Source organism: Lagenorhynchus albirostris, chromosome 13 (genome assembly GCF_949774975.1).
Source record: "Lagenorhynchus albirostris chromosome 13, mLagAlb1.1, whole genome shotgun sequence".
NCBI classification, from domain to species: Eukaryota; Metazoa; Chordata; class Mammalia; order Artiodactyla; family Delphinidae; genus Lagenorhynchus; species Lagenorhynchus albirostris.
In genome coordinates, this window is record NC_083107.1 from 34010364 (window position 1) to 34022448 (window position 12085).

Sequence of the window (12085 nt, forward strand, 5' to 3'; positions counted from 1 at the left end):
AGATCCAATGCAGCCATAAATAAATAAATAAATAACAATTTTTTTTAAAGGGGGAAGGGGACCACAGGAAGTGAGGGAATGAGGTAGATGAGGAGAGGAAGTTTGTATACTTTTTGTTCCATATCTTTCTGTATCTTTCAAGGTTTTTTGGACAATGAATGGGCATTACTGTTTAAGTCACAAACTAATAAACAGTTGAAGTTTTAAAAATTAAAATTTAAGCATTTTGTTTACGAAGACTGATTTAAAGATTCAGAGATGTACTTATAATGCAGCATAAAAGGAAAAACTAGATTACATAATTATACAGAGTATGCTCTCACCTATTTTAGAAGTTATATCTAAATATGCACCTAGGAAAAAATGCTGGCAGGAAACACCAAATGGTAATGGCAATTATCTCTAGTTATAATAGTATAACCTATTTTTACTTGATTCTTTCAGTTTTTTATTTTTCAAATTTTCCAAAATTCATGTTGTATATATAACAAGAAAAAAATGTAATGACCAATTCAGAATTTGCTAAGCAAATAATTACATATCCTATTCTAGACCAGGAATCAAGAGGAGAGAAAATGTAGGACATAATCCCTCCCTTCAAACAATTTATAGTTTCACAGATGAATGTGTACATATAGTTAAAAATCATTAGTCTTTACATGTAAAGTAATTACATGTAATGTACAGCATGGTGATAGTTAATAATACTGGATTGCATATTTGAAAGTGGCTAAGAGAGTAGACCTTAAAAGTTCTCATCACAAGAAAAAAAAATTTTTGTAACTGTATGGAGATGGATGTTAACTAGACTCATCGTGGTGATCATTTTGCAATACATACAAATATCAAATCATTGTGTTATACACGTGAAACTAATATAATGTTATATGTCAATTATACCTCAATAATAAACTAAATAAACCATTAGAGATCAGGACAGAATAACAAAGAGCCAAGTGCTAAACTGAATCTTACCAAATGTCAAAATGTATGGAAGAGACGTTTTGACCAACGGAACAACAGAAAGGGAAGATGCAATGCTAGTCCCAATTATTAGCATCTTCCTAACCACGCAACCAGGAGAACAGCCTTGGGAAATAATATGAGAGTTCTCTTCCATAGACAGAGTCAGAACTATACACATGCTTGATTCTGGGCATTGCGAGGTCTATTTCCTCAAAATAATGCTTTCTCCATGCACTGACACCTGAAATTTTACTGGTAAATATTTATCCCCTTATTTCATATTCTCTATCCCTCTTGAAAAGCAAATGGACCGAGGAGTGCCAATACTTTACACTGGGGAGCACCCTTCCAGCCTCCCTGTGCCAATGACAGACATCACCAATCAATCTCAGCACTTTCCTCCTTGTGAGATCATCTCAGAATTCTCAGCACAACACTCCAAGCAGCTACCAACAATTGAACAAAGTTGGGATGTGAATGGAAAGCTATTTGCCATTCCTCATTAAAGCGATAGTAATAGACTTGCATTTGAATAGTTGCTGAAAATTTTACAAAGCTCTGTCACATCCATTATCTTATTCAAGCAGGTACTATTTTCTTTTCCTTTATGCCAAAATGGAGGATTTAAGAGTTTCTGCAAACCATCCATGGATACATCACTATTAAGAAGCAGGTCCCAGATTCTAATGTGGAAGCCAGTTCTTGTTCCAAGCCCACTGCTCTTTCCAAAAGCACCCCTCTCTTGCACAGCAACATAAAAGAGCTGACTTGCTTCTCTTCTGAAGTCAGGGAGGGGAGAGTTTGAGGATGCTGGGAAGGACTGAGGATAAGAAAGGGCATCACTAAAAAGAAGTAGGATATCAGAGCCCAGAAGCTGTGGATATAAGGCACACCAAAATTTTGCCAAAAGCCAGCACTGGGGAACCAGTAAATACACTCAAGTTCCCAACTACAACTGGTATCTAACTAGAATTCCATCAAGAATCCCATTAAGGGCAAGAACAGCCACCACCATACAAAAGCCCGCCAGGAATGGAACTACACAGGTGAGTCCCCGGGCCTCAGTGTGACAAAAAGATGTGGGCTGTTGTCTCTCGTGCGTGCTGGAGCCCACGCAGCCCTTTTCTGCTCTCCAGGCCCTGAAGGACCAGGGCCAGCCGAACACGTAGTCCCCAAAGTCTTCCCAAGTTCTAAACACTCGGTGGAAAAATTACAATCAACAACAATTTGTCCCTTGGTGATTCAAACTGGGCTCTCAGATCTGCCAGAGCAGCTCCATGGGCTGAAGTTCCACTCATTTGGCTCCATCTGGGGGGCACGTTAAGGTTAACTTCCAAAAGCAAGGGCTTCGCTTCTCAGTGAGAGAGAGAAACAGAGTGTATTTTCCAAGGACACTCATCAACTCTCCCTCCAGTCCAATCCAATCCAATATTGAACATGCAACAGTCCTAAAAGTATTTTAAAGCACCAGAATTAGGTAGCGTGTTGAATTTGAGGTTAACATACAAATTCTTGACTTTAAAAGGCGAGATTTTCACAACAAACACATGTTGCTATAGAGACGGCATAAGCCTATGTAAACTTCAGGCATTCGTATTCATAGAAACTCCTGAAGCAAGACCAAATGTTGGCCCTAACATTCCTGTTCTTGCCAACTTCCAAAGAGTGCACAAATTATGCCCAAAATAAATGGGTGTGACTGATACGAGCTTAGAACATTTTTTTTTAATTTTACCTTGAGGGCAGCATTTGTTGATATAGGATATGGGTGTGTAAGGCATACTTCCCCCCTCCATAAATCTATCTGCTTTATTTACACTTCCTAAAAGACCCGCATGCACATTTTTTCCATGAATTGTACAACTGCTAGTAATCACGTATCATTTCAATCTGTGCCCCAGTTCTATTTTAACACTGTGTCTCTTCCTTTTTGTTTGTGATCCATTAAGTACATACTAGAGGCAAAGCAGTCAAGACTTAACTCTTCTGGTCCCAATTACACACTCCAGGGCTGCAGAACTGTCAACCCGCTTTTGCAGAGGTGACACCTCCAAGGTCTGTGAGCCCAGGGTAAATCCTATTACAAGCTCAGGGATGTCAAATTGGTTTCTGCTACTGACCTTCTTTCCCGTGACCCCGTCCCCAACCCTCCAGGCCCCAATCCCAAATCCCTCATTTCTCCCGCACCGGGGTCAACCCATGTGACAACTGGGCTCTGCCCTGAATCTACTCCATCCTGTGCTGGAAACTCACTGCTAATTACTATAGTCACACTTCTTAATTCAACAAGCGTCAGGCGGCTGCCTGCCATCTCCCCTGTGGGCTGGGTCACCAGCTATCTCATGCAGGTCACTAAGTCGGCATTTATTTCTGATAGGAGATGGTGTTACAAGGTAGCTGTTCCAACATGAATGGTAATCAACAATAATTAAAAGTGATACACCCATTCTGACTCATATGATAGTGTTAAAAAAAAAAAATCCAAGAAGGGTGATGGGTGGAGGAGAGAGAAAAAACTGCTTAGCCAAGACAGATAAGTTTTCCTTCTCAGCTTCAAATTTCTGGGGAAAAAATGTATGCCTTTGTTTGCTTTAATTCACACAGAAACACATCCACATTGTGACCACAGTGAAAAGTAGCAAATTTGAGTTTAAAATAAAATAAACTGAATTTAAAATAAAGGAAGGAAATGTTTACTCACGAAGGTTGAATCCCTTCACCTTGGCACCCAGACAGCAGTTCATTAAGAATCAGGCCACACAAAATCTCCCCTCTACCCATGGAGGCCATCGTGACTGTGATGCCAACTTCCAATCTCAGAAACTGAGAAAATCAACTGCAACCAACACTCTGGCTTCCAGAAGTGGTTTAATCTGAACTACAGAAATTGACTGTTGCCCACCCAGGTTCCCAGCCCTAATCTGGAATCCTCCTCTCTAGACCACTGGCAGTCCCAGCAGACACCACAAATCACCAAGACTTGCTAGGTAAACAGATACTGCAAGCATCCTCACCCAGCCACCTACCTGCTCTAGGCATAGATCATGTGCCCCCCAGATCAAGACTCAGTGGAGCTTGATTTTAACCATGATCAAGATTGTCCATAATATTCACCCTTCTCACCACCACCACCATCCCCCACCCTCTGCTGCCCTGGTCTTAAATCAGGTTCCCAGCATCAGACCCTGAGTCTGTGATTCACTTGCCAGTAATGTATCAATGAAGTGCTTTCAGGAGGAATCAAGAAGGGAGTGGGAAAGCAGGTGAAAACAGGGAAAGAGCTGAGCACGGGTGTGATTCCAAGCCTCAGCCTCACCCTGATTGCACAGGGCATTCTGCAGCACACATTGTCTCACACTGAGGCAAGGAGCTGGTCCTTCTCACTCCCACATGGTCAGTCATTTGCTGCCAGCCACCTCAGGGCAGATGGGAACCCCCAGGCATGTCTGGCCCTCATGCTGTGATCCAAGCAACCTTAGTGGCCTGAGGGCATCTGGTGAAGAAGGCCATTGTTGCCAGCCTGGAAGCAAAGTGAAGGGAGACTGGGTTATGGGCTCTCAGAACTGGTAAAGGATCTAGGCAGGCACCAGCAGTGTCTGTTATGCCGTCAGGGAAGTGAACACTGGTAGCATTTTAACATTAATTTCTTAAAACAATTCTTAATATGAAAAATCTTAGAGAACCAGGTATGAATTTGTGGAGAGAAAAACAATCACATCCCTGACTGCACCTACTATACAGGAAAACATCAAAATGCAAAGTCTACTTATCTGATGTCACACCTGGACCAGGAAATAAGAACGTGCGACCTGGACACCCTGTGTATTAAAAGGCTATGCTTTTAAAAAAAAAAAAAAAAGGCTATGCTTTGAAGCAGCTATGGAAACTTAAGGTGCCATTCTATTCCCCTTCCTGTATGACCACCATCCAAGCATGATTACCCAGCTCTCCCAGCACAGCAAAACTGTCAGGAGCTTCCTCCCATGCCCAAGAAAGTAATGGGTTTTAGAATGCTTACTATGTTTGGTATAAAGTTTGGAATTGAAAAGTATATAAAAGGAGTGGGGCGTATCATTTGTCCTAAAGAAATGAACTGTTTCAAGAAGAATATAACACATACAGTGAAATTCTTTAGACATACATAATAAATGGTAAGACAAAAATAAATTCACACATGCCGATTACACGGAATTTCAGGTCATCAAGAGCCCCCTCGTGTGATGGGTATAAACAGGGTTCTGAGTGTTTGGAATGTAATGAGAAGACTGGTCTAAAAGTACAGGAGGAGGTGGGATTTGGGCAGAGCCCTGGTGGGGACAGGGGTGAGTTGAATTTGGATGGAAGAAGGGTTTTTCACTCAGCAGGAAGAACGAGAGAAAAGAAGCCATATTCTGGGCATGCTCAGCTGAGCCCTTGAGGGTTCTAGAGTACAGAAGACAGTTTCTCCTATACCCCACACAAAAAATAGCCATGCTTCCTGGCCTGCCCACACCCCAAGCAGCTGCGAGGGGAGGCCCTTCACCTTCGGGGCTGCTCTCAAGGAACGGTGGGGCTCAATGTGCTCACCTCAGTAAGGGCAGAGGATGGCATCTCAACCCACAGCTTCCCCCTGTGCTGCCCAACCCGGTCCCAGGAGCTCCGGCCAATACGTGGCCTCTCACAAAAACCCCAGCCTTTCCCAGGAAAAGGGTGAAAACAGCCAGTGATGAGGGAAAGGCAGCAGGGCTTTCCCACTCCCACCAGAAAAGAGTACTAGTGTCCTTGTATAAGACAAGTCACCACCATAAATACCCACCAACCACCTCTCTCCCACTTCATGATTTATTTTCCAGCAATTGACCTCAGATTTAAAGAACTCTTACCAACAGTCAGAATCCTCATCAGACCCAGGACCTGACTGCCTCAAACACTCCCCCCAGGCCACCACTCTCTCCCGGTCGACCTGCGAGCAGAATACAGAAGCACAGGCTAGAGAGTGAGCACGCAAACTTGGACTAAGGCCCCCTGCCCCCTCTCGGCTCCCCAGCCTTTCCCCAGCTTGCACCCCTGTCCTCTTCCTGCAGAAGCAAGCCCCCCTCCCCTCACGGAGCCAAGCCAAATACTTAGGCACCAATTCAGCTTTCCAGAAGTTGACAATCAGCTCCAAGCTGAGACTTGTTCTAAAATAACTGAGGAGGGGTGAGAGGGTAAAGAAAGGGATGTAGGAACAGAGAGGCAAAAGCAAGGCTACTGGCTCCCTGTCATCTGGCAATGAACCTGCCAAAACAAAGTTTACAACTTTTAGAGGCTTTGAAAGGGGAGAGGGGAGCCCTTTATCCATGCTGCTTTTAAGAACAACTTTTCATCCTATTCACTCTGTGTGCACTGGGGGCAGTTTTTTGCTCTAAAAACAAGAAACCAATACGTGATACCTCCTTCCAAACTGCCCCGAGTCTCCTCGGGGATGGGACTCTTTTCAAGAGGAATGTCTCTCTGACACTGTGCATTAATAACAATAACAACTCACAATTGTGAGGAGCTTTTAACTTTTCAAAATACCCCTCCATCCATCATCCCACTTTATCCTCCTGACAGCCTGGTGATGAAGGTGAAGCAGGGATTATGAGGGCCAGCCTTCAGTGTAAGCAAAGCAGATTATGTATTCAGTGAAGCTGGGGGCCCAGGAAGGGACCAGCTGCCTCAGAAAGTCCCTCCCAACAAATTGCACCTGAAAATCCTTCTCACAAAGACAGCTCTTCCATTTCACAGCACAGACAAGGCTTAAGAAGCAAATAGACTTTGGAAAGATAACCCACTGACCAGTGCGTAATGTGGGGCAAAACCACAGGTGGGCCTTTCCTGAGAGCAATTTTTAATAAGGGAAGGGAATGGGTCACCCAAAGGGAGTGGAGGAAAACAGCTTAGGTCACCCCTAAGATTGTTAACCCTGCTTTATGGGTGAGAAGAAACAAAGAGGTCAAATCGCCCACTGCTTCATTCCTTCCTTGATTCAAACACATTCTTATCGTGTCAACCAAGCGTGGTGGCACAAGATGAAGACACAGACCCTGCCCTCGAGCTTGCAGTAGGCCAAAGAAGGCAACATGAGTATTGGGATGGTGTTTTGAGATTCTCCACCCATCCCACTTTCCTCTCACCTCACTCCGGGCAACGGGGATGGCCTTCTAAACTCACTGTCTACAGCCCAGAATGAAAAATGTAATTGATTTCAGAATAGGTATTTTAAACACATAGCAGAGATTTTTTTTTTAAGAGACAGAAAGAAACTTCAGAATTCTAAAATCTTGGTTTTCATATCAGAAACCGAATTCTGGAAGTTTTGGAGAACAGAGTCAGTGTCATTCACCATGGAGTGGGGGAGAAGGCACAACAGTGACAGTTTTCATTTCCAACAGAAAGGAGGACTCATCCCACCACCTGTTCAGAGCAGGAGACTCCTTAGTGATCCAATCACATTACTCATCAGAACACTGGGCCCTGAGGAGTCTGGGAGGATAGAAGGCCTGATGCACAACACTTAACAATTCTGACCACCTGTTCACACAGCCACAGGACTAACTCTTTAGATGTTTCTCTCCTCGGATGCAGAGAAAAATGTGGTTTGGGTTGACTTTTTGGTTGTTGTTTTTGTTTGTTTTTCAAAAATGCCTTGGCTTAACTGATTTCAAATACAATGAGATTAGAATTTACTGGTGGACTATTTTCAGCTCAATCACCTTTTTTTTTATTGTGGTAAACAACACATATCACAAAATTTACCATCTTAACCATTTTTAGATGTACAGTTCAGTAGTGTTAAGTATATCTACATTATTGTAAAATAGATCTCCAGAACTTTTTCGTCTTGCAGAACTGAAACTCTACAGCCATTAAACAATGACTCCCCTTTGCCCTCTCCTCCCATCCCCTGGTAATCACCTTTCTACTCCTTATGTCTATGAATTTGACTACTTTAGATACTTTAATATAAGTGGAATCTTACTGTATTTGTCCTTCCGTCCCTGGTTTATTTTACTTAGAGTAACATACTCGAGGTTCATCTGTGTTGTAGCATGTGACAGAATTTCCTTTATTTTTAAGGCTGCATGGTATTCCACTATAGGTATAAACCACATTTTCTTTATTCGTTCATCCATCAGTGTACAGTTGGGTTGCTTCCACTTTTTGACTATTGTGAATAATGGTGTTATGAACAAGGGTGTGCAAATATATCTTCAGGAGATCTAAAATTCTTTTCGATATATACCGAGAAGTAGAATTTCCAGATCTTATGCTAGTTGTATTTTTAATTTTTTGAAAAACTGCCATAATATTTTCCACAGCAGCTGCACTATTTCACAGTCCCATCAACAGTACACAAGGATTCCAACTTCTCCACAAACCTGCAACTTGTTATTTTCTGGCTTTTTTAATAGTAGCCATCCTAATGGTTGTGAGGAGGTATCTATTATAGTTTTGATTTGCATTTATCTGGTGATTAGTGATTTTGAGCATTTGCAGATCAGTAACCATTTTAAAAGGCATTGATTTTTGAACCCCTGAAATTTTACCTCTTTGTTCTTGGGCAGGTCCCAACTGCCATCTTTCAGGCAGGATGTCCCAGGGAAAAAGAGACAGTTTCTGTCTTTTCCCTTTAACGTGTGACTAAAGCACAGGTTGAGTTTCTCAACCTCAGCACTACTGATACTTTGGACCAGACAGTCCTTTGCTGTGGAGAATGTCCTGTGCATTGTAGATGCTTAGCAGCATCCCAGGTCTCTGGATGCTGGGACGCAGTAGCATTTCTTACTCCACTGTGACAAACAAAAATGAATCCAGGTAAGGCCAAATATCTCCGCAGAGGGAGAGGGTGCAAAATTGCTGAGAACCACAGGATTTGAATTTGAAACTAACATGCTTAAAGTTGGCAAATACCATATTTTTTAATTTCTGAATCAACATTAGAAATTTTGGAAATACCACCTAAAAATCCATATTTCCAGCTTCTCTTGAGAAAGCAGGCCATCTTGGCCTGTGTTGCCCCATGGCAATAACTGGCTGAGCTTAGAAGCTACTGTCCCATCCAAGTTTGAGTTTCTGACCTTAAAACACAAAACAAAAACCTATTTGTCCATAAAACAAAATCCTATTTGAATGCCAGATAAAGCTGCCTCCAGTTTTCCAAATGAAATCATTCTGATTTGCCTGATTTCTCCTACACATAAAACGTAAAACCCCAGACTGCCTGATTGAAACATTTTGAACTATTTCTCTGCCTATCTCTCCCCCCAACCCCGTCTACACACACACACACACACACACACACACACACACACACACACACACACACACACACAGGGAAGCATACATTCACAGAGAAAAAACCTTGGACTAGAAGTCAGGAGAATAAGATTCTAATCCTCAGTCTGTGACCTGGAGTAATTCTATTCGAGGAATATTCATTGAATGCCTATGACATGAAAATTTTCAGGTTCAGTCCCAGATCTCATTTGCACTTCAGCTTCCTTATTTAACCCAGTTCATGGGGTTCTCTAACTGAACAGGTGAGCTCCAAGAGCTGTTGGAGCTGTAAACATCTATGATCCACACGTGGTGACCATATTCAGTAAAACCCTGCAGCTCTGGAACAGCTGAAACTGGGAACAGAGAAAGAAGAACAGTGTTGAGTAGTGGCCAGAAGAGACTACAGAATCATTTTAAAGAAATGCGGTTATATTTTTTTCATGTTTATGCAGTTATGCACACTGGTGGGTGTGATACACCTGGGGGTGCACCACCCACGTCCCCTGCAGGGAAGGACCTTCTGCCCAGAGTGGAGAGTACACTCTACCAGGTCTGCCTCAGCTGTAGAGCTGCCTCACCCAGCAGGCCACACCTAGGGAGTGATCAGATGGGTATAAAGGCCAGGTCATGTCAACCCGAGGCAGGCTACTCCTGGGCAACATTTGCTCCAAAACTCTCCACTCACTTGGCCAAAGCTTCTTCAGACCTGCATCACAGTTCAGCTTCTTCCGCTGCCCAGTCCTGCTTCCTTCCCCTTCCCTTCACAGGAATTGAACCCTAATAACATACCCCAAACCTTGTCTCAGCATCTGCTTCTGGAGAGCGAGCACTTCGGCAGTTGGCTACGGTTGGACAGCCATGCACATATGTATGTGTGTGTGAGATTTTTGTTCAGAGAGCCACCTCTCCCCAACTTGACCTGGAAGTAAATCCTGATTAGTCTGTAGCTCTAAGTAGTCAGTTGACAAGCCTATTCACCTCACTACTGCCCAATTTAGGAAGGGAGTATGATCCACTCTTAGCCAATGAGTTGGGACAGGAAGTCTACTGAGAGGTCTCTAGAAGAGTTTCCTCAATAATAAGAGTTTCCTTTTCTTCTTCTAGACAGAGCTGGACAGAAACTATGGTTGTGTCCATTTTGATGCCACAACTCTGGCAGTCATCTTGGTACAAGAAGAAGGTATCAAGCTCATTGATAAGGGCAAAATGGAAAGAATGTGAGACCTTGGTGATGTTTCTGAAGTGCTGGTTTGGGAACCCTCTGTCAGGTCTTCTTGTTATGTGAGATCACAAATTATCTATATTGCTTAAATCATTCTGACCTGGGCTTTCTGTAACTTGCAGTCAAAAGCATCCTACCCAATGCACAGCCGATCAAGTACAGTCTAGTAGAGGTTCTTGCAGGGTCTTTTTTTACTGAATACCCCCCCAAAATTGTAAATACCATGCCAATTTTTTGGTGTGTGAGGTAACTGAAGGTTTGTCATCAAAAGTAATGTAAACATGCCTTTGAAATCCCATTTTGCTTGTAGTATCTTAGAAAAATTTGCCAGTTTCATCGCAATTCCTGCTAATTATTATGGATCGTCAACGTATTTCAAGTTCAAGGTAACAGCCTCGTAATTAAGGCTGCCGAGTGCAATACTGCTAACCAAGTCTCTGAATAGAAGTTATGCCCTGGAAGTCTACTGGGACCTTGCGGTAGCTCTTATCCCTTTCAGACCTGCAGGGTGCCATTTCTGGGTATAAAGTCAGAATCCACTGAACAATTCCCTAACTACTTCATGGAAAGAGCTTCTTCCACAAACACGGAGTAGCTCACCCCTCAGAGAGACTCTGTCTCTGCTGTGTTCTCCAAAGATATGACTTGTTCATGACAAGCCATTAAACTTCTTGCGGGCTAACAGAAAGCAAGACTCTAAATGTAAAGAAATGCACATTTCTGCACGAGGCCAGGTGTGCAGGTCAAAGAGGCAGTTGTTCACTTGTGATCTAGCCGGGCCGGCAGAGCTCCTGCTCCCTGGCTGGACGTGGACGATCTGTCTTTGGTCTATACAAGCTTGTGATTTCCAGCACTTGGACTCAGAGACTGTCCCTATGCCAATTCCCTTTGGCAGGAAAGACACCTTCTGGCATCAACATTGCTATTCCAAGTCCTTTACCCCTGCCAGCCTCCTCATGTTTTATCTATTTTTATTTGAATTGGTGATCAAGGGATTAACCCAGTTTATACAAATTCCATCTTCCAAAAGCCATTAGGGTGTAGTTGCAATTGTGGTATTTCACTCTCCAAATGAATCGAATTGGATTTTAATGACAGTAGACTCCATTAAGCAATACCTGATTGGGTTATTTCCTGGAAATTTCATCTTCGTTGTTTTCCCCATTTGTGTTACCCAAAAAAACTCAGCAGGAGAGTTATCAAGGGCTGTTGCCAAGCTATACTGGATCGTCCTTGAAATTGTGGTCAGATTTTCTTCTGTTTCTAATGAAGTCAGATGTCCCTGTCGTCCTCATTTCACAGGACACCCTCAACACAGTGTCATCTTCTACTGAAAAAGGGGGGAAAATGTGAATAGTTTTTTTGGTAGGTTAGTTGTAGGGGACTGTAATTCTTCACAAGAAACTCTCGTGTGGGGTTATCATTTATATGTAATTTCCCATATTTATTAGAATTTATTTTTAATAACATTAAAGTATTTTTTCTCCTTCGAATGGAAAAGCCAACTTGACTTTATATTTCTTTATATAACCTGAATTAAGTCTGTGTAAGTCAAGTGAAGAGCAAAACAATTACTCTGTGAATCAGTCCGCAGATGTCTAATTTTTCCTCTGA